This window comes from Pelecanus crispus, chromosome 1 (genome assembly GCF_030463565.1).
Source record: "Pelecanus crispus isolate bPelCri1 chromosome 1, bPelCri1.pri, whole genome shotgun sequence".
Classification (NCBI taxonomy): domain Eukaryota; kingdom Metazoa; phylum Chordata; class Aves; order Pelecaniformes; family Pelecanidae; genus Pelecanus; species Pelecanus crispus.
In genome coordinates, this window is record NC_134643.1 from 141,866,962 (window position 1) to 141,886,979 (window position 20,018).

The window sequence follows — 20,018 nt, forward strand, 5'->3', positions numbered from 1 at the left end:
ACATCTGGCATTTGGAGTAAGATAATGTTGGAAATAAGGGAAAATATGAATATAATGTTATATATACTTCAGCCTGTCCAGATCTTCTTTGGGAGTAGGAAGAGGAGGAAGAAAAGTTAAAATGAGCAATTTGTTCAGTCCTTGACCTTCAGTTCCAGTATGTAGTTCATACTGGGAGGGGCTGGTAGATATCCAAACAGGAGAAAAAGTAGTACACAGAAACATCACAAAATTGTTCATTCCCTTCCTTCCATATTGCCTTCCAGCAATTTAGGTATGAATCTGAACCATTCCTAGATCTTTGGTGTCATTTATGATTTAAATTCCTTAAGACAACATGTATTACATATCACAGATTTCAAGAAAGTATCCAAAGCAAACCCATCCACCAAAGGCAGCCTCTACTAGTGATGAAAAATCAGTCTTAAACTTTAAATTGTTGCCTTGCTCTTTAAGTCTTCTCTTGTGATATCAGAACCTCCTTATTTAGAAATACTTGCTGGCTTAGTGGAAGGGACCCCAGTAGCCAGAAGTGGTTCCAGACTGTTCCAGCAGTGGATTTCTCCCTCTCTGCACTGCGCTGCTTCAGTTTATGGTAGCCAGGAGGCAGAGAAGATGGCATGAACTGACAGGGTGCTGTCCATTGCCCGCCTTCGTGTAGAGTCCAGGAAGAGGGCAAACAGCAAATAACCTCATATACTGCTGCATGCTTACATCCAAAGTATAGTTAAGTGAGTTGCAATAAAATTTCTTGTTCCTTTGCATGTGTCTGGACTTTGAATCACCACCATCAGTTATCATTGCCACAGGAAAACAGTTTACAACTCTTGTTTTAATTTCAGTTGAATGGAAACATCATCAGTTACAATTTCTACAAAATACATCACATGCAAATTGAGATTACTAAGTGGGGCCACCGAAAAGAAAAATCAATGATGTGAACTATGTTATTTTTCAGTTTGCTGTATATGAACATGTACTCAACAAATTTATTGTAAATACATGCTCCTGCCCACTGCCTTTGTTTGCTTTACCTGAGCTAACCACAGCTATGACAGACAAGTTTTCTGCGGGAAATCAACAGGCCATTCATATCTTAGAATTTGGTAGCCAAACTCAATGCCTGACCAACATTCATTCAGCTTTAGTATTTCAAATTTTGTAAGTTCTGAGAGAAACAGTGGCAAGAAAGAACTATACAAAAGATTTATCTAATGTATGTCTGATAGGATGACTAAGAGACTTCTGTTATATTAAGGTGATTTATCTAGTGAACACTTGCTTCCTTTATATATATATACACACACACATGAAAATTCTGTCACACTTCTTGATTTCATTTGGAGTAATTATTTTGTTCCAGATGTTATATATTAACACAATGAACAAAATATCTTACTTCTACTGTAGATTAGAGACTTCAGCAGACAGCAGAATTGTATAGTAATGATGACTAATGCTGCACATCATAATCAGTTTAATCATGTCTTCCCTTAACGCTTGTAAGCCAAACTTGCTTCTGTTCTGATGGTATTATTTTGTAAATTTTGGTCTTTGATATTTAATCAAGTATGCATTCTTCCTGGCTTGCAACAAAACAATTTTTTACCCCATTTAATGCTTATCAAGCTTATTCAAAACAACATTTTTAAATAGACTTTACAATATGCCATCTGATCTAGCCATAAGGATGCTGAGATCCGAAGTGGTGTAATCATGTATGCAGACTGAAGAAAAGCTGTAAAGCTTAATTTATTTATAAATGGATTACAAGAGTTTGTTTAAACTGATCTTTTAATTTTACATGCCTGGTGAAGAGCATGATGAAAACAATCATAGTACAAGATACAGATGATTTAGATAATTATGTGTGTCCTGCTTGTGCTGGTTCTACCTTACCAGGATTAGCCATTCCCTAGCAAATCCAAAATGCAGGCACATATTCATTTTCAATACTGTTAAAAAATGTAAAAAAAAAACCCCAAAAACCACAACAAAAAAACCCACAGAATAGAAAGGGGGAAATACTTCCTCCCAGGTGATATTTGGACACTTACCTGTGGCATTTGCACTACAAAGTTCTTTAGTTGCTGTCATTCATTCAGTCACTATGTTTCCCTTATATTTGTAGTTGATCTACTGCTATTGAATCCTAGCTAATTTTATATTGACTTTCTTTTTAACACAGGTATACTTGTCAGGTGTTGGTGTGGTTTAACTCCAGCCAGCAACTAAGCACCACACAGCCACTCGCTCATTCCCCCCGGTGGGATGGGGGAGAGAATTGGAAGAGTAAAAGTGAGAAAACTTGTGGGTTGAGATAAAGACAGTTTAATAGGTAAAGCAAAAGCCATGAACGCAAGCAAAGCAAAACAAGGAATTCATTCACTGCTTGCCATCGGCAGGCAGGTATTCAGCCATCTCCAGGAAAGCCGGGCTCCATCACATGTAGTGGTTACTTGGGAAGACAAACACCATCACCCTGAACGTTCCCCACTTCCTTCTTCTTCCCCCAGCTTTATATGCTGAGCCTGAAGTCATATGGTGTGGAATATCCCTTTGGTCAGCTGGGGTCAGCTGTGCCAGCTGTGTCCCCTCCCAACTTCTTGTGCACCCCCAGCCTGCTCGCTGGTGGGGTGGGGTGAGAGGCAGAAAAGGCCCTGACTCTGTGCAAACCCTGCTCAGCAATAACGAAAGCATCCCTGTATTATCAACACTGTGTTCAGCACAAATCCAAAACATAGCCCCATACTGTTTACTACAAAGAAAATTAACTCTATCCCAGTCAAAACCAGCACAGTCACAGAACAATGGGCTGTCACTATAGAGTGGAGTATGCAGTAAGGTATCAACATCACAAAAGAAATACTGATCCATGCTCTGAAAAGTTCATTTTGTGGTTTTCCACACCATAAAAGTGTCTCTCACTTCTATTTTTTCCTCTGGCGTTTACTAGAGGGGAGTATCAAGAGCAAACGTGTGAATATGTGTGTGCATAAATGCTTTCCCCCATCTTTTCCACGGTTCTAGCTACTGGGAGGTAAAGTGCTTTTTCTACCTCATCTGATGATCTCTTCGGTTTCTCTGGTGCAGCATAGAGAGGGAGGGATCTCAGCTTCTGCATTCCAGTGCCTCACTGCTAGCTCTGCAGCTGCCTGGTAGCAGGCAGAATTTGGGCATTCCTGTGATAAGGACTCTATTGAACTTCAAAAGCAGAGGAAAGACCCAAAGATGTTTTGATTCCAGACTCACAGGCTACATGTTATTGGTATGCATATTCACAATCAGGTTTTTTTTGTGAATAGAGGTATCTGCAAGGTATCCTCTAAGTCATTAGCATTATTAGAGCTATGATTGTTTCTTAACTTTAGAGCATCTGTTTGCCTATGACAGTAATACATGCTGTGGCAGGGTCAGGTTCTTTGGACCTAGAGGAATTAAAATGCTGCTGAGTTATGTCTCAGTCACCTGTAAGGCTGTCTGAGATCCAAAGATGAACGGTGTTCCAGAAAGGGTGATTTATTTGTAAATTTATTGAGCAACGTTAGCATGCTATGTGATTTTATATAAAAGACTTGCTTGGATTTTTCCTAGCATACACTGAATAATAGATAGCACTAAAAAAATTGTATAAACCAGTATTTAAAACTTGTTGAAGAAAATTGCATTATTCAAGAAGTAGTATATGGTCATATAATTAAAGGCTATAACATAATGCATTATTCATTATGGGGTAAAATGAAGATTGCCCATACATTTCCTGACTGGAATGCTTAACCGTGCAGGTTTATATTCTCTCATCTTGCTTTTGTATGAAATTTTTATTAATCCAATGTTTGAATGATCTTCTCACATCTGGTGGTATTCACTGACAAAACCAGTACTGAGTGACAGAGAGATAATATAAGGAAAAAATTTATTACAAAACATATCTTTGGAAAGTAATTAAGCAACAAGTTTCTATTAAACATTTTACCTATATTATTGCTACTGCCCAACAGGAATTTGACTGATGCTTATTAACTCACTGCAATGAACAGTGGCCTATAGAACAGTTGTAATAAGATTTTATGAAGAGTTACCAATTTAAAATTTCCATTCTCTCCCAGTGCATGTGCATAATTACTATCGACACCAATGTGAGTTACACATTCATTACACAGTATGTACCGAGAGGAGAAAAAGGCTCCTACAGAGAATGTAGATCTGTTCATATCTATCTCTCAATTGTTTACACTCTAGGGAATAAGCAAAGGTCATTCTCCCAAGCTTTTCTCCTTTCCTGACAAAGTATGAACCAAATTAAAGTCAATTGGAGTTTCACTGGAGCTTTCAGACATTATAAGTATTCAACTTGTTAAACAGGTTTGCTTCAAAGCTCTAAATGAAAAAAAAAAAAGCCTGCTTTGTTTGAAAGTAAATTCAGTAAAGGCTGCTTATGCCAAGGTTTAAGTTATCTCCACAGTTATATTTTATAGTTAGGTAGTTACTGCCTCTTCTAAAATCATCTGGGTGGTGGTGTATCCAAACAACAACATCCCAGAATCTGCTATTCGTAAAGGAATATATTTTGGCAGAATTGGAGTGTTCAGCTTTTGCTGCTTCAATAATCACTAGTATACAACAACAACAACAAAAAAATCAACAAACTCAAAGCCTTCCTAACAACATAATCTTAAAATATTAAGATTGTCTTGCAGCTGTTGATATCTGTATTAAAAAAGACAAGAACACTACTGATTTTTTGAAAGAAAGATATTAACCACCCACTAGTTAAAGCTGTGGTGTTGTGGAATTAATCCTGATAGCAAGCTAAAAACTGACACCCATACAGAAAGACAGCCTTCAAGTTTATTTAAGCAAATATAGATCCAGGAGTCATCAGCACCCAAGGCATAGCTACAGACCCTTCATGATACACTTAGAACATTTCCATGGTCCAGTTAGAGACACAGGGACCCTGGACGGCCAGCATCCTCAGGTTTTGTCCCTTTCTCATAAACTTGTGGTCTTCCAAGTTAAACCATGCAGTTTTCTGTCTAATGTTGAGTGCCTCAGTCATATGAATTACACAGGAGTTTAAAACCATGGGAAAACATTTTTAGAATAAAAAAAACCAAACCCTATAATTACATTTTTGTTAATGACACTGAGAAGAAGGCATCAGTAAAAAAATTACCCAGCCTGCATAATTTCCTTTTTTTTGTTGTTTTTTTAAGAAAATCCTCCCTGTAACATGAATAAAAGTTCCGGTACAGTGCAGGATGCCCTCCAAATATGATCTGGTGAAACAGGATGCAGAAAAATGTTGAAGCCCGTGAAGCTTTCACTGAGACTCAGAAATCAGCAAGTTATCACCCAGGAAAAGGTAGGAACTATCTTATGTCCTCTAACCTCTCTCTCTTGGTGCAAGTTGTCCTGGTTTCGGCTGGGATAGAGTTAATTTTCTTCCCAGTAGCAGGCATAGTGCTGTGTTTTGGATTTAGTAGGAGAAGAATGTTGATAACACACTGATGTTTTTAGTTGTTGCTAAGTACTGCTTGTGCTAGTCAAGGACTTTTCAGCTTCCCACGCTCTGCCAAGAAACTGGGAGGGGGCACAGCCAGAATAGTTGATCCAAACTGCCCAAAGGGCTATTCCATACCATATGACGTCATGCTCAGTATAGAAACTGGGGGGGGTTGGCCGGGGAGCAGCGATCGCTGCTCGGGAACTGTCTGGGTATCGGTCGGCGGGTGGTGAGCAATTGCATTGTGCATCACTTGCTTTGTATATCATTATTATTATTATCATTATTATACTGTTACTATTATCATTACTATTTTACTTTATTTCAATTATTAAACTGTTCTTATCTGAACCCAGGAGTGTTTCTCACTCTTACTCCTCCGATTCTCTCCCCCATCCCATCGGGGCAGGGGGAGTGAGCGAGCGGCTGCGTGGTGCTCAGTTGCTGGCTGGGGCTAAACCACGACACAAGCCAAGGCAGCTCTTGTGCCTGGCTGCCAGATCTGATATTTCACCAGTTCATCAGCACTTCTAACTCTGCTCTTTTGGATGCCAACCAAAAATTAGTTAGGAGCAGGGTCAAGAAAAAGAGTATTTTTACTGTAAATGCAGAAGAAATACCACCACCACCACAGCAAATGTGTCATTCTTACATAGCATCTCCTTAAACAGATCTTGAAGGAGATGACGATGGACGTGTCAGTTTTCCCAGTATTTAAGCTCAGAATTGCAATTCACTTGCATGTGAACCCTTTGGGCACCTGAAGACAGCCTTCTAGGAAACCTTCAGATAACTCAAGTTAGCATCAGCCTGCCTTACCCTCTGTCACCTAAGCCATTACAAACAGGGAATTGCAGCTGCATCATGTGAATCCTTGTGCACTCCAAGATGCAGAAAGCTCAACCGAAGGTGTATGTGTTCTACAGACAACAGCTGTCTTGGAGCTGTGGGACTGGAAATCTACAATATTTATTGAGAAAGTAATTAATGCCTCTGAGTTAAACCAAAAGCTCATGTGTTTCAGTTCCTTCTTTCTCTTTTGAGAAAATTTTCCTGGGATGCTGAGGTCTTCCTTGTGACAGTACGATTATTTGGAATCTTTTAATGCAGGGATATCCTCCGATATCTGTTGTGGGGATAGCACAAAGTAAGTGGAATGTGAAAAAAAATCACCAAATTAAGATAAATGGTAATCAGTGCATAATTAATGAATAATCTTCCTATTGTGTTTAACCCAGGAGGATAATCAAATGTGCTTCAGGCCGAACTAAAGTGTGATATACTGTACCAAGTCCTGCTAGGAGGTAGGTAAGTTGCTTGCAGACTGTTAAAAACTTAGATTTATTTCTCTAGTGGACCTAACTAGTCCCTTTGGAGTATTACTGAAGATGTTTCTATGAATTATTCATACAGCCTGGTTTTAGTATTTGAAGGCTTATAGGATATCATTGATGGTGCTTTTTGTAAATAAGCAGTGCAAAGAATTTAAAAGATTTATTTCATGTATACTCCGGCCATATCCTTCTGTGACGCTGCTAACTAATTTCAGTGCTGGAAATGGAAACTACCCTCAGTCCACAAGAGAAGTTTTACACAGTTAAGTTCACTTACATAATCCATATTAAGCTCATAAATGTTGGCCTATATCAAGGTTGCTTTTTTTCTTTTTTTTTTTTTACAGAAACACTGCAAAGAATATATTTTAAATTTTCTACTTATTTTTGGTTTTGGTTTTTAAATCTAAATTCTTTTCCCCAGTCTTCATCACTGATTTCTACATGTCTTCATATAGAACTCATATCGATATCAAGAGGAATTATGACTGTTTAAGACTTGATTTACCTCCTAATGCAATCAAAACAAGTCTGTGTTCTGACTTCAGTTAGAACTCAAGTTCATTGGGAAAAAAATGAATAAATATGCAGAGAAGGAAAGGGAGAGTTCAGACCTTTGCTTCCTTTTCATTATAATTGCTTTTGAAGCAACTTTTTAGAAATGTGAAAATTATATCACTCTGAATAAAAATGCTAGTCTTTTCCATTTAGCAAACTTCAATCTTTTTGTCCTGTATTTTCGCTAAAGCACAGTCTTCCTTCATTTAATTTCCTTTCTTGTGACGGAACATTATTCATGATCTCTCTGATCCTTCACAACAAATTCACAGAGCAGTCTAGTCTCTTCCACATTATTTATTTGCTTTCATTTTTTAACGTAAGTCCTCAAAGTAACTTCCCACTTAGTCATGTGCTAAACACTGGTTCAGTCCCACAAAAAACACTTTTCTCTAAAATATCCTTGACAGGAAAGATTGCCCAGTTCCTATGTGGCCATGAACTTCATCTAGGGCTTCCTGCCACATTACAAAATTCAGAACATTACTGAAACCCTGATTCACTACATGATTTCACCAAGTGCCATCTATGTGTAATAAGAAATGCCCCTTTTCCCAACACAGAGCTGCAAGACACTTTTTAGGATGACTCCCCATGAAGACAAACCTAGACTTACTCTACAAACAAATATCTTGAAAAGAAGATGGTGTTCAAGCCAGAAGGGAGCAATCTTATTTGGATAAACAAGGTAGTATCATTTATATGTGGGATGCTGTGTGGATCTGGGTAAAGATCTAAAAGTATTATTCAGATTATGTCATCACTAAGTCTGATGAACACAATCTGACTGAAGAGCAGTGCTTCCAGGTTGTCAGTGCAATACTTGTCTGATAGAAATCTTGTTTCAGGAAAGCTGCCTGGGAACACTAAGAAATCCAACACAGGAGGGCTGTCACCTATGCAGAGTTTTCAGGACCCTGAAGCATCCCCAGGCTTCAGCTTCACTTGATTCCATGGGGATCCATCTTAAAACTTAGCCTCTATGGCTGAAGAGAAAGTAAAGGAAACTTTTCTGATTTAGAGGTGAATAGTTTTATTTCACTTTGCAGACACCTTCTGGATTTTCATTTTTTGTAATTTTAAACTTAGCCATGGCAGTAATATCCTGTTTTCTTCGCCTGGTGGAAGTGATGAAACACCTCCTGTTTATCTCCATATCAAAAAGTTACATATAGTCTTGACTGACTGACAGTCCAACTACAGAAATTTCTGTTTGACTTCCTCTCTCACTTGTGTGAGGAAGATGCCTGAGTCACTGGGGACATCTGAAGCACAATGGTGAACTGAGTTGATTACCTGACTCAGCTACCTAGACCAACAATGAAATATGGGTCTAAGTTTCCATGGAAATTATACAAGTGAGGTGAAAAATTATATATACCAACAAGTGGATGCCAGATTTGTTGAATCTTCTGTAGAGTTATAGAAATAAAATGTTATTCATACTTTTTTTACACAAGCTGACATTTACTGCAAGTATTTTGGAGGTATTTGCCAGTTGTTCTTTGTTCAGTTAAAATTTCACTGAGAATTGGAGGCAGGGGGGTTAATGCCACCTTCAGAGCAGGAGGTGGTAAGATGCCTCATGAACCATTGGAGCTAATTAAAGAAGTTTTAGATGGCTGATTATTAAGGACAACAGTATTTTTCCTCACTGATAAAACCTCTTCCATTCTTAAAGATTAGCCCTCATTAACCTAAAGCAAAACAGCAAGAAAACTTCTAAAATTTCATGTACAGTCTGCCGATTTCCAGCTAGAAACCTGTTGTGGTTTAACCCCAGTCGGCAATTAAGCACCACGCAGCCGCTCACTCACCCTCCCCCCCGACCCTGGTGGGATGGGGGAGAGAATCAGAAGAAAAGTAAAACCTGTGGGTTGAGATGAAAGCAGTTTAATAGGACAGCAGAGGAAGAGAAAGTAATAATAATCATAATGATAAAAGAATATACAAAGCAAGTGATGTACAATGCAATTGCTCACCACCCACTGACGGATGCCCAGCCAGTCCCAGAGCAGCAATCGCTGGCCCCAGCCAAATCCCCTCCAGTTTCTATACTGAGCATGACGCCATATGGTATGGAATAGCCCTTTGGTCAGTTTGGGTCAGCTGTCCTGGCTGTGCCCCCTCCCAGTTTCTTGTGCACCTGGCAGAGCATGGGAAGCTGAAAAGTCCTTGACTGGTGTAAGCACTGCCTAGCAACAACTAAAACATCAGTGTGTTATCAGCATTATTCTAAATCCAAACCACAGCAGTATGCCAGCTACGAGGAAGAAAATTAACTCTATCCCAGACAAAACCAGGACAACATCTCAGTGACACTTGCAGTACTTCTAAAAAGGGGAGGGCTGTATAATCACAGCTTGTCAAGAACTGTTCCATCCATCAAATAAATTTTTTTGGGCACCTCATCATATCTCTAGAACAATGAAGTGAACCTCAAGTCCTTTACAGCTTTTTTTCATTAAAATGTAGTAGATTTCCTAAGATGTGGCAGGAAAAAAATAACCATAAACATCTGACTTTGTATAAGACAGATAAATTAGTAGCCACATATTGTGTTCCACGGAAGAGATTCGTGGAATTTCCACACTGAGAACAAATGAAGTTTTAAATCCAGTGTTTAAAAAGATACACACACATATATGTTTAAAAGTAGTGTGATAGAGCTTATGTATTAATGTTTTTGTTTCTCAAAGAACATTGAACATTTTTCAAAATTAGAAGACTAGATGCATTGCTTTTTTGTTTTTATTTTCTGCCATGCCATGACCACTACTGGATAAATCCACATATTTACTCAGTTTATGACATTGTCAGACTCTCATTTGCAAAACACTAACTTCAAGACCAAATGCTCTTCTCTGTCAAGAGGTGGAATCAAGCAGTGAAATCACAAGGGAGAAAATGACTGCCTTGCTGAGACGTTTCAGACCATTCCCTGCTGCAGGCTGGTGTCCTGCGATGTCCCCTCTAAGGTCTTCCTTGCGTTTGGTGAGCAGCTTCACCTCCTGGCTCCTGGGCTCTCTGCTGCCCTGTCTTTTCTCTCCTGCCTCCCCAGTTGCAGCTCACAGTACTCTCCCCTGTAGCAACCTCTGGCTCGCTCTGCCCATGTGTATATCTCACAGTCAGGTGTCTTCTGGTCTTCCTTTTACCTGGACTCTGAAGGGCTCTGGTGACTGGGTGCTTAATACTACAGGAAGAATGAATGAATTACTACAGCTGGTCATATGAAAGGATTGAAACAGCCAACAATCAGCAGGCAAAAAAAGACAGAAGAAAACTCTGCACCAGATTTTGTATCAAACAGCTTGAAATGGTCAGTAGATTTATTCCTGTGTACAAAGAAAATAAATCTCCATAACATGAACTGAACTATAGCTGTAAACACTAAGAATTTTCTTATTTTATACTAAGTCCTGGAAGTTATCTTATCCACATTGTTGGTATAGGTATTCGAAAATGCCAACACTGTGACACACTTGTTCAGGCTAAAACTTTAGTTTGCCTTTTATGCCCACAGGAGACAGCAAGACCTCTGTGTTCTACATCTCTTTGCATGAATGACTCCATAACTATTGTTGTATGAATGACAGCCCACTGGCGTCTGTGTCATGGTCAAAAAAATGTGGTTTCAGTTAAAAGTTTGAGATAAAGAATGCCCAGTGGTCCATGAAAAGTTGTGAAAGTTGGTAGTAATATAGCCAAGGACTCTGAGGATCCCTGCCATAGAAAACTTGTAAGATAAATGGGAGGCTTTGCTTTTGCCTCACAGTTGAGTAGGATGTGCACGCTATCAACACTCCGGCCATTTGATGGCTTTCCTGCTCTCCTTAACACAGCTTCCTTCATCTGTACACCTTAGTAACAGCATGTACCTAAATGTAACATTGCGTGAGATGTCTCATTTAGCTTTACAGCCACCTTTTGTCCTTCTGTTCTTTAACTGAGCAATAGTTCTGCATCTTTCAGAACAGGATTCATTAGACATGCTCCATTCTGCTGTAGATTTCTTGCAGACTGGCCTCTCAATTTCCCCTAGTCTCAGTTTTCCTCATGGAGGAAAGCATCCAATACCTACTAATCGATTTGAAGGCCAGTATTTCACTGTTTTTTACCACAGTTTGAGGTAGAAAGAGCTAAAAAAAGTTTCTATGAGGCTTCATTATTTTAACTAATCTGAAGTGATCCATCCTGTGCGTAGCACTCCTGAGGCATTCCTAGAAGCATTCATTTAAGTGGTAGTGTTTTGTTGGTAGGGAAGGCAGCCTTTCAAGGCATCCTCGTTATTTCTAGACGTCCCTCGGAGTATGACTGTTAACAACTACATTTGGTTGCAGAGAACAGAGAACAAAAATTACAACATAAAAAGTACTGTAGCTAATAAGGAAATCCAACCAGGTACAGGAACTATGCATGTTTTTAAAATTCTTTGCAATCAGTAGGGAACTTAATGCAGCCTGCTGTTCTTTCTGATAACAGATGACAAAACAACATCTAGGATTTGCAATAATTAACCGAAAATACATGCTAAGATATTATTGCTTGGTTACAAGTATCCGTTGCTGCCCTTTCAGAAAAGATCATATATTTCTCTAGGACAGGGAGGCATATAGTAAAGTCCATGTTCACATTTTCCTTTGAAATACAGCCCTCATGAGTACCACAGCATTGCAGCCAATGGTCTCCTATAATTTCTGTTTGCTGCTGCAGAGAACTGTATCTCACCAAATGGCATAATGATAGCAATGTGATAATTGGAAAATGTTTGTGAACTTTCAAATTGAGGACAACACTTTAAAATGCTTAAAAAGCTGAAGCTGAGTCAGTGGTATTATGCTGTTTTTAAAATGGTCAAATTGTATCATGATCTACAAAGAGGAGCATCATTACTTAAACAGTTCAGATAATCTCCATTCTGCTCAGCACTGGGAAGGGCTCACCTGTAGGACTGGGTCCAGGCTGGGGCTTTGTTTTCCTGAGATCCATTGACTAGAGAAGGTTCAAAGGAAACGACAAGAATGATCAGAGGTCTAGATGTCCTGTAGACTGAAAAAATCTGGGTTGCTTAGTCTAGGGAAAAGGAGCCCAAGGTGATGTACAGCTGTCTTCAGCTATAGAAAAAGTAGCTGCAAAACAAAAGATTAATTAACCAGTCTTTGTCAGCACTGGATTTAGGGAAAAATATAATCTGCTTAAATTACATCAAAGAAGATTTAGATTTTATGTCAAGAAAAAATTCCTAATAGTAAGAATTGTTGGACACTGGAACAGATTTCTGGGAGGCTGTAAAATTGTCTAGGCACAGAGAATATTCCTAATACTTCAGTCCTGAGAAACAGGAACAGGTGACATTGCACTAGGAGAGGAGGGACTAAATGGCCTCCTGAAGCCTGTGCAGTGCAATTTTCTATGCTTTTTATGTTATAAAAATACACCTGTTACTAATGTAACTGCATCTTCAGGTACCTGAGTCTGGAGAAACAGCAACGGACACTATTGCACATGGAGGTAGAAAATTTATCAAAGCGCTGTCAAGAGGGTCGTATGAATCAAGTGATCTGTCTTGGGATCAGTGCACTTCTGGATAATTATTTTTCCAAATGCATCTCACAATGTTTGTATCTTTAAACCTCTTGGTTTACAAACATTGCAAGATGTATTTAGAAACCAAAAGGTTTAAAGACCAGAACTCCAAGGAGCAGCTCCAGTGACCAGTGACCTGCTTTTCCCAGAAGCATCAATTGCTTGATTAACAGGAATGACTGAGGAGAGATCCATCCTGCTGAGTTTCAAATACTGCTCAGCCCTACAAACACCAGACAGAAAGCACGCCAGGGACACCTCTCCTTGTTTCCCCTAGTCAAAGTGTTAAATGTCATTACAGCCAATAGAGATAATACAGGTTTCATTTTAGCTGCATAACTTTCCTCCACAAATGAAAAAACTGTAACTAATAATTTTGCCAACTTAAATGGTCAACTAGATCGGAGCCTGGAATTTAGGAGCGCAATAATATGCATGACTGGCATCCAGCAATCAAAAAGGTTTCCTTAGAGCCTTCCTGTTCCTTTTCAATAATCTCTGTAATGTAAATATTAACACCACCACAGAAAGTAAATGTTCAGCTATGGGGATTTTCAAATTTGCAGTGAGAGTATGAAGTGTATGAGAATTATTTCTAGTTGGATAACATCTCTGTGTATTAAAGATTAGTTGAGTTAGGAACTGAAACTTGTCATCTTACCTCTCACCTTGAGAAGCATAGTGTCCTGATTTTCAGTGTAAAAGCAAAAGTCATCATTACCTTCATTGAAATTTCTAGGCGTCTAGCACTTTTGGGATGCAGTTTAAACCAAGTCAGTTCAGCAACATGTTTGTCATAGACGGAGCCCAAGCAATAGCCTCCATTCTTAAAAAAGATCTGGAGATAAACACTGCTACAGATTGCCTTGAAGTCTTCATCATTAGATTCAATGTAGGCAAGATAAATGTCAGTTAGGAATGATGAAAGGTGAAATCTTTCTCCCTGTTCTTTGGGAGAGGGATTGGACTTCCTGCCCTTCGAGTCTTTGATGATATTCTCAATGCATACAGATTTGTTTAATGAGGCTTCCTTTGCCTCATAGAAAGAAATAAAAAAATTAAATATTAGGTTATTCTGGAATTTTCAGCTTCCTAATTTGATGTGTATTCTTAGAGTCACTCTTCAAAGTAGTCTACTGTTAATATTGTACCTTTTGCAGAACCATAGTCTAGTCCCAAAGAGACAGAATCAATTTGAATGTACTTATTTTTAACTTGCAGAATACTGAATTTGTGAAGAACAGTTTTGGTATTTTTAAGGAACTGGAGGTATGCCAACACTACCGCTACTAAGATTTTTTTTTTCCTAATTACAATGTTGAACATCGTTAATTTCATACCAGTCACGAGATTTTACAATAGGTTGTAATATACTGTGAACCTACACTTCCACATTATATCAGAATCAGAAGTGATAATTGCATTGTATCTTCCCATAATAATGGTCCAATTAACCTATCATACTCTGCTCTAGTAGATTCCATTTTGATTCAGTAGCTTTGTCTAGTCAAAAAAAAAAAAAGTAGTAGATTATGTTCACTCTAAGCATTAAAGAAGTAGATAATGCCATACTTCCTATGCCAGAGACAGCATTAAATCCTAAATGAAATTACTATTTTTCTCCTACAGTCTGGGTTGTTCAAGGAAGGGTACCTTGGGGTATTCTGGAATATCACCAACAAAGGTCTATCTGTGATGAGGATGAAGTAATTAAACAGAAAAGTCTTGCTGGCAGCCTTCCTCTATTAGTCTAAGGTTCATACTGAAGAAAACATGTTGGTTTTCTACAGCTGCTACGAACATCTTGAGTTTGGGTCCCAGTTCCTCCCACAGAAACCTGATTTCCATAGACCCATTTCTTGGCATTTTCCCATTTCCTAGTGATATATTTCCCTTCTGGGTTTTCTGAAGTGCACTTATATTTCAAATGTACTTACACTAACATGAAGTTTCCACAATTTGCCAGAAGGTCACAGTGAATCATGTGCAACATAGCTATCATGAGGTCGCCCTTTGATCAGTGCTTCCACATTCATTTATGGCTACACCTAAACAAGTGCTTGTTGAATATGTCCCTTACATAAAATTATCTTGACTTTTCACTCAGCAGCCTGGTCCTGCACCCGTTAGAGCTGCCATAGGTAGAGAAGAGAAATTACTTTGGAACATCTTTTCCAATGGATAAACATAGAATGAGAGAACCAAAACAATTCAGTTCATAAGGAAAAACGGATCTGAATCTATATAAAGCCATTTCACACTGAGGAAGTCACGATAGACAGACATCTGTACAGTGTGGCACAGGTGTAGTGGGGAGAAGGAGTGGTGACCTCAGTGTCCTTTCTGTGATTTCCCCTCCTCAGGTGACTTCATGGTAAAACTTAAAGCTATCCTGCTTGACCTGGACTATTACAACTATTATAACTGTTATATTATAATCCACCCCTGTCTCCATAAGTGGGATGGGTTCAAGGAAAGGCTTCAAAAGCATTGACTCTTTTTCCAACAGGGAGCTGTGGGAAGGAATTCGTCCTTCTGCTGGTGGGACGCTGTGGATGACTTTCACTGAAACCAGCTCTTTAAATGGTTCCTGATATAAATGCAGATCTTCTGGACTCATTTGAGGACAATTTTTTTTTTTTTTTTCCTGTCCCAAAACTTAGTGGAACCGTAGGAACTGAAACTTAGAAATAATTGGCATAAAAAGGGTGAGAAGTCATTAGGGGAAGATGAAGACTTCTACAGAGGTAGAATAAAGAAAAATGAAACTGGCATACACTGGAAGTATTTTGGGGAAGAGTTAACAGATAAGACAGAAATAAAAGGGAAAATATTTAAGAATTAAGCATGCCTCAAAAGTAGGCAAATTAAGCTGTCCTACTTAAAATGAGACTTAAAAGACAAAAATCATAGAATTTATGCTTTAAAAATGCATACTGACTTGAAATGTGGGAAAACGTTTTCTACAAAATAGAGATGATAAACTTGTTTTTGTTATTACTGTCACTAAACAATATCTAAACTCAAGTTTGCAGAGTGTAATTGACAGATTTCCACTTATGCCAGTTTCTTGTTTCCTTCACATTTCTGTTCCTGGTATCAGCAAAAAGAAGTGTTAATTAACCTTAGCAGCAAAGCAATGTAAGACCATGCTCTGAATTCAGAATGTCTTCTGACAGTAGACTGCAATCTGCAGTAAATTGTAAGTAATGCTGGCCTGTCAATTAAGCAGGACAAGACAGGGAAAGAGGGCAGAAGATCTTCATATTGTTTTCTTGAACTGAAAAGATCAACAACTCAGTCAGTCAGAAATAATTGTTTGCATTACTGCCTGCAATTACTTTTAATAGGACTGTGATAATATCTGCACAATGTGCCTATACAGTACTTGTAAGCCAGAGAGATGAAACGGTGTCTATTCAGGTTTTTGAAAGAGATGAATCAAGGAGAGATGTTTCACTGCAAAATTGTAGGTGTGTTTCAGAAAGAAATGCACAGAACAATAATGTTCTGTACGTTGTCTGGAAACAAACACAACAAACTTCTGAAATGGGCCAGAATTTTTCAGACTTTTATATTAGGCTTGGGTTACAACAGCAATGCTGTGCATGGGCTGGCCAAATAAAACTAACTTGAAGACACTTCTGTATAATTGCTTTTTTTGATTTTTTGTGATTGTAACCATTCTTATGCTCTTGAGCAGCTACCCAAGTTCTAGGAGAGGAGTCATCATGCATAAGAAGCGCTGCCTTTCCATGGAGGGGCAATTTCAACTTCAGTGAAAAACTTTTGATAATGTGGATGAAAACTGGCAAAGACCTGTATGTTTCTTATCTGTTGTTTACTAAGTAGAAATGGTTTGTACTTTGACTTTTTTTTAGGAAAACAGATTTTTCTTGATCTTCTTATAGGTTTGGGATTTTTTTCATATCTCATTAGATTTTTATGTGTTTTTCATAAGCAGTCGGTGTTTGCTTGTTTGTCACCTGCTCTTACAAAGTTCATACCAATCAGAAAATGGAAAAATAACATTTCTGGAAATATGGTTCCCAAATTCCAATGATATTTTCAAAATGTGGAGTCAAGAATGACTGGGGCATGTGAGGGATTTTTGTTTGTTTGTCTGAAGTAAATAAGCATTTAATTACAAGTTTGTTAATTTATCAAATTAAATATACATTAATTAAAATTTAACAGCAAACTCAAAAAGATGATAAACACTGCAGGCCTCCTTAGTTTTCTAATAATGAAAGTTTCATACACACAAACAAAAGTTTTTTAATAAACACATGCACAAAAGGGGACAATTACTGATGGCATACTTCTCTATGAGTTAAATAAAAATGTCACCATGAATTTCAAGGGATTTGTGATTTTTTTGCTGTGGTATTTTCTTCTTTATTCTACTGAGGTCTCTTTCCTTAAAGAATCTACTGCTTGTTGTCCAAATCATCTCATGATTTTGCTAATTAATAATAAAAATATCTCTTTGTGCCAGTAATGAGAAGAATTTCAGTTCTGAAGCTGAAAATTATTAGTCTCAGTTCTATAGAGACAAGTTACTCCAAGAAATTTTTAAAATTCCCATTTACTGACCAGTGTGCTCTGTTTTCTCAAGGTTTTTTTCCACTTGCTGTCAGAATCAAGTTCTTCCACCTTTTACTACACTTTGAGGAATATATTTTTTCCTGTGGTAAGGATGTTCAGTGTAAACACAGTCTGCATAACATCCGTGCACTGAGTTTAAGATTTCTCCTAAGAAAAATGATCCAAGACCCCTTGTACTGTTTGACTGCTGCCAAAAACACACTCTGCTTTTTGTTGTCAAGGCCCTACCTCTGGGTTCATATTAGAGGTATGAAGAGAAATTCTTTGCCATACATTAGCTGAAAATAAATGCCTTCTGGCATTCATATGACCACCCCAATATCTTACCTTTCAGAAACAATTTTCTCATGTGTTTTGCAAGAGCAAGGAAGCATGAAATGACTTGTCCCTAGCATCATAGCAATGTCAGGAGAGTTCCCAGCTTGTGCTAGATCTATCATTTGTATTTCTAATTTAAGCAGCTGAATTCCAACACCATCAGTTCTTCCCCAGAAATTATTTACAATTGCCTGCAAACACTTGTGGGTTTTCCTCACTCTTAACACAAAGGTTTATATATATATATATATATATATATATAAACTGTTTAATATAATTTCCAAGTTGCAAGTACTGCTCTTTTGCTCCAGTCACTTGGATGCCATCCAAATAATACTGTGTAGAAGCTGCTCTACAGTGATTTGAAAAAAATATGGTGCTGCACTCCTGCATCACAGGGAAATGAGTTACACTGGAATAATCCTGTTAATAACTGATGGCAAGGCAGGTTGACCAGCCAGCACCACCTTCCGGTAAGCAAGGACAAAGCTCAGTAAACCCCTTTCCTCCCGTGACATGCCAAATGAAGGAGGCATTGATCCATGTCTGAGGAAAGATTAATTGCTACTTTATAATCCTCATGAACAAGTATACCGCCATCTGTTTTCACTACAGTAGACATATAGCAGGGAAGATTATCCTTTCATTTTCTACCTCTCTGCACTGCTGTTTCACAGAGACTCTTCTGGAACCTTTTGGGGGGCTTTTGTGTGGATTGTGGAACTGCTCTGCTTTTGGACTTGACTTTTATACTCAACTTTTGGACTCAGCACTGTTAACAGAGCCTGCTCCTAATGTGAGCATAGATGTTTGCTCAATGAGCAGTTCCCTACTGACTGAGCACGTTGCCTCATGCCCAACCTCTCAGCTTCTGAGTCCAGCTTCTGTAGCAGACTCCCATAAAACCCCCCACCTATTGCTACTGCCTAATGCCCCCGTATCTACTGTCAGTCCCCAGCAGCTGGCAGACCAGTACAGGAGGGTATCTGAAGGCTCCAGCCTAACACAACAGTGCAAGTGCACCCAGCTTCACCCAGGTTTATGGCTCTGCTGAACTACGTGGGGTTGTACTCCCTGCAGTGGTAGCACAGTTCTGCCAAAGCATGCTGAAGGTGTGCACGTGTATACAATACCTGCATTTTCTGTTGTACTGTATTGCTACTCACTTAACTAGGATGACCAATTTTTGAAATAAAGAGCATGGGTAACACATTTCTTTAGAGAACTGAAAAACGGCAGTCTCTTCAAAGAATCAAGTATCACAAGTACTGAGATTTTCTTAAACCCAGATGGTGTGGCAAACTCTTTGGCAGTTATGTCTTTGCTCTGGCTAACTGAGAAACTGATGAAATGGCACATGTCTAATGATATTCTTATTTTCAAACCACAGTTCTAATGTTTTTCAGGGTCATAACAGATTGTGCTATTCCTTTTATATGCAACAGTGCGTAAGGAGTTGTTTGCTTTCCTCTACCTAGAGATCTCATGATCTCTATTAAAAAAGTACATCTCTAGTATTGAAATAAAAGCGGCAAACTTTCAGAGTGTCTCATCATGTCCAGGTATTTTATTTTCAAGTTAGCTGATCCCACCCTGCAGAGGTGACATTTAGTTACAATTAATTTAAAAAACAGAAAAAAAATCCAACCCAAAACAGATAGGTCTTCAACTTGTGTGTGTGCCTCAAGTAAGGAGAAGGCATAGACAATCCAGGCAGTTGCTTACAGGAAAACATACAAATATACAAATGCTAGAACAAGAATTGCCTACCTAATACAAAATAAAATGAAAAAATTAGGAGAGGTAACTTAGAAAAACATTTGTGAAAGGCTTTAACAACTCACTTTCAACACACTCTAAACAGACTAATATTGCCTTTATTTGATGGCCACAGATGCAAGTAACAGCAGTCAGAAGCAAAGCATAACGGGGAAGGCCAGCTTTTAGGAATTTTTAGGTGAGAAGAAAAGAGGAGCCTTTAACACAAACTACCTTCTATCCTGACTCTCTCTGATACTCTCTCTTTTGTTGTTCCTTTTCAGCTATTAACTTAGCTCTGCAAAAATTACTCTTTACGGGGAATTTCACTATTTTTCCTGATCTTC